Source organism: Triticum aestivum, chromosome 4B, assembly GCF_018294505.1.
Source record: "Triticum aestivum cultivar Chinese Spring chromosome 4B, IWGSC CS RefSeq v2.1, whole genome shotgun sequence".
Lineage (NCBI taxonomy): Eukaryota > Viridiplantae > Streptophyta > Magnoliopsida > Poales > Poaceae > Triticum > Triticum aestivum.
Genome location: NC_057804.1, coordinates 470544388 through 470548763, shown reverse-complemented (window position 1 = coordinate 470548763; position 4376 = coordinate 470544388).

Here is a 4376-nt window from a genome sequence, read left to right as displayed (position 1 = left end):
TCGGTCAGGGCAGCTTTGTCAGTTTTCAGTCGACTGACCTCCTTGTTGGCAATCCCAAGAGCAGCTTTCAGATTGGTATTGTCTTGTTCGAGCTTGGTGACTGAAGCTAACTTCTCGTCAGTAAGCTTGATCTTCTCAGCTAGCTCAAGGTCTTTCTTCTGCTGGGCCTCCCTTACCTTACCTGCAAGTTACAGCAAGATCAGATGCTGAAACAAGCAAGGGGAAAAGCAGTTGTCAGGGTCTCACCAAACATACCTTCGGTCTCCTCCTTTGCCTTTGTCAGCTTCTCCTGAACCAGCTTCAAGCTCAGCTCGACTTGAGTATGTTTTTGTTCCAGCTCTGAGTAGCGAGCCACAAGATCACAAGAGTTCTGCGAAGAACCAATCGACTAAATGTCAAAAATAATTCACTTCCGAGTGAAAAGGGAAAAACACACGTTTCTAAGACTACAGCCGAATACAAGCATTCGACCGTAGTCTCGGGGACTACACCCAGTGGGTGCACTCAGCGTGCCCCCACTAATCCTGTTGAAGACAAAGTCGACCAGTCGACCTCAAAAAAAAAGAAGAGATGCATTCTCTAAGACTGTGATCAACTGCAAGCAGTCGGCCACAGTCTCGGGGACTACACCCAGTGGGTGCACTCAGCGTGCCCCCACCGGTTTGTGAAATCCAGTCGACATAGTCGACTGAAAGAAAAATTGACGTCATAAAGCCTAAAGCCGACTGCCAGCAGTCGACCTTAGCCTTGGGGACTACACCCAGTGGGTGCACTCAGCGTGCCCCCACCGGTTTGTGAAGTCCAGTCGACCAGTCGACTGACAGAAAGATTGACATCATAAAGCCTAAGGCCGACTGCCAACAGTCGACCTTAGCCTCGGGGACTACACCCAGCGGGTGCACTCAGCGTGCCCCCGCTAACACGGAGTTTATTCGACACACCCAATGGGTGACTAATATAAATTCCGGAAAAGAAAAGTTTTTGGTAGCATATCCAACAGAACAAACAGCGGTCGACTGACCTGGACATTGCTTTGGAGGGCAGAACTGGCGTCATAAGCTGCCTGGCTCGCGTCCCGGATGGTCTTCAGCTGCTCCATCATGAGTCCCGCCTGGCGTATTGCCTCCTTCGCTGCGCCAGCTTGGTCCTCTGGGACGTGGTGCGTCGTAAAGAGGGAGGGCTGCTGAGCACTCGTCAGTGGATTTGCGAAGGACACCGTGTGTCGAGTGGTGTTCCCTTCCTCCACAGTCAGAATCTCAGGCGCCGTCACATCCTGAGGTACCTTACTGGCGGACGCTTTCCGACTCCTCCTGCGTGTCAGTGGTTCTTCATCCTCGTCGTCGTCAGGGAGATTGATAACAGTGTTGGGTGGAGCTGCGGAGAAGGATCAGGATCAGAGATCGCGAGTCAGTCGACTAAGAACGGTGTTAAGAACACAGTACCTGGATTCGAAGTTGCTGCATCCTCCATCTCGTGGTCATCAGCCCGGGCCGAGGTCTCAGAAGTAGCAGCACTGCAACTCCAAAGGATCAGTCGACTAACTTCAGCGTCGACCAGAGATAAAGTTCGCACAGAATAAGAAAATATGAGCAGCACAATTACCCTGATATGGTGGGGATGGACACCTTCATCTTCGGCAGGAGCTTGGTCGGCTTTGGCGGAGCCCCCCTAGGCTGCTTCGGCGCCTTTTCAGTCGGTGCTGGAGAAGTGGTCCTAGGGCGCTTGGTCGACTGCGTCGCAACCCCCTTGCCACGTTCAGTCGAAGGGTCGTGGACGAGCTTCGACCGCCTTTCCGAGCGCGGTGGCACAACCTCCTCCTCTTCCTCCTCGTCTTCGGCGTCATCATCATCGCCGTCGTCATCATCATCGTCGTTGTCGTCCCTTGCAACGTCCGAGTCCCATTCCTCCTCGTCCTGGCTCTCGCCCCCACTCGCCTCACCCTCCTCAGTCGGAGTTTGTGCCCCATTGGGCATCGAGTACAGCTCGGTGAGGGCCTAGCAGATATCAAGACAATGATCAGTCGACCAGTCGGCAGAGTAAACAGAGATGAATGCGACAAGAATGCAGTGGAGAGCAGGGCAAGTGTACCTTATTTGGATCACTGTTGTGGTCGAGTGGAGGAATCCTTCTGGCTCCGCGTGGGTTGTCCTTGTTTCCGGTGACGGCTACCATCCATCTTTCCAGAGTGACATCGTCGACTGCTTCTGGATGGACTCTAGTCTCGTCTTCGGTCCCACAGTACAACCACATGCAGTGGCTCCGGAACTGGAGAGGCTGGATGCGACGCCTGAGGAAAACCTCCAGGAGGTCCATGCCCGTCACTCCCTCCCGAACCAACTGCACCACGCGCTCCATCAACATCTTCACGTCAGCTTTCTCCTCCGGAATCAGCTTCAGAGGGGAAGGCTTGCTCACTCGGTCCATGGTGAACGGAGGGAGTCCACTCGACTGCCCTGGCGTCGACTGGACCTGGCAGTAGAACCAAGTCGACTGCCAGCCTCTGACGGACTCGGGAAAGGTCATGGGCGGGAAGGTGCTCTTATTCCTCACCTGAATCCCCAGGCCTCCGCACATTTGGACGACTCGGGTTCTCTCATCACCTGGGCTCGCCTTCTTTACGGTCTGAGATCGACACGTGAATATATGTTTGAACAAACCCCAGTGCGGTCGACAGCCCAAGAAACCCTCACACATGGACACGAACGCGGCAAGATAGGCAATGGAGTTTGGGGTAAAGTGGTGGAGCTGCGCTCCGAAGAAGTTCAAAAAGCCACGAAAGAAAACACTCGGTGGCAAGGAAAACCCGCGATCAACATGGGTGGCCAAAAGCACACATTCACCCTCTTCTGGCTGGGGCTGCCACTCCTTCCCCGGAAGCCTCGCAGCTCCGTGGGGGATCAAGCCCTCGTTGGCCATGTCGAGGAGGTCATTCTCCGTGATGGTCGACTGGATCCAGTCTCCTTGGACCCAGCCCTTCGGCAGGCGGGATCTGGACGAGGACCCTCCGTGGCTGGTGGATCTTCCTTTCGCCTTCTCCGATGCCGACGCCTTCTTTGCGCGCTCCAGCGCCGCCGTCTTCTCCTTGGCCATGGTCGCCGGCGAGATGCGCAAAAGGAAGTGGTGCGGGGGCGAGAGCGAGCACGCTGAGCAGGGAGAAAGGAAGCAGAGAGAGGGGAAGAATGCTAAGGCGCAGCACAGAAATCCTCGTCGGGCACATTTATAAGGTCCTTTCCGAGTGGATGACAGGTGGGCCCGGGCGATCTAATCATATCTGGAACAGTTATGCAGGCGGGATACGTGGCGAAAAAGGCGGCGCGGAGATCGAGGCGTCCATGCCCCGTCCCATCCGAACGCCGCGGTCCGCCCCGCTTCGCGCGCGCCCCAAAATTTCGCATCCCGCGGAATCCGCGAGCAACAAATCAGTCTGTCAGGCGCGGTGTTTCCGGCGATCCGTCGCTCGGAGATCGTCGAAGCCTGAAAGATCACTCGACGCAAAAACAGAATGGATCAAGTCGACTGAAGGCAAGTTGTTTCTAGTCGACAAAGGGATTCTTTGGTCCAGAACAGCGCACAACCGGAGCACAAAGATTAATCGGAAACGACATCAACTCCTTCTTCACTCGAAGCCTCAATCCATTCGGGGGCTAATGATGGGGTTATGTACCTAGGGTAGGGTCATGGACCTGATCCAAGTAACTTACCCCGGGACATCCTTAGAAGAGGTCGCCTTCCAGTCGACCAACGAGGATTCACTCGACTGGCCTGAAGGACTCAACCACGAAGACTCACTCGACCACCAGGAGGTCAAGAGGCACTCTGCACTGCAACGGCCTGTAATCAAGTAGACTTTATGATAGTAAAGGCCTTTATGTGGGGCGTTACCAGTAACGCCCCAGACTTAACTCACCTTAAACCCTCTCCTGCGTGGGCTGGCTAGGGTCCTGGCGCACTCTATATAAGCCACCCTCCTCCACAGGCAGAAGGGTTCGGCACCTTGTAATTCATACATTCATAATCCACTCGACCGCCTCCGGGCTCCGAGACGTAGGGCTGTTACTTCTTCCGAGAAGGGCCTGAACTCGTACATCCTTTGTGCTTACAACCTCTCCATAGCTAGGACCTTGCCTCTCCATACCTACCCCCCACTCTACTGTCAGGCTTAGAACCACGACACCTACTGTCCCTACCTGCAGCGCACGCTGCAAGCCGAGATGGGAAAGATTGTAGCGGTAGCTCAGTGTTCGGGAACTTGGTGACAGGAGGCAAGTGTTGTCTCACGTGTATCTCTCGAGAGGAGTGACCTCACTTTAATAGGCACATGAGGAGGAGGAGGAGGAGAATGAGTAACGCCAGGAGAGGAAACGAAGGGATGGAAG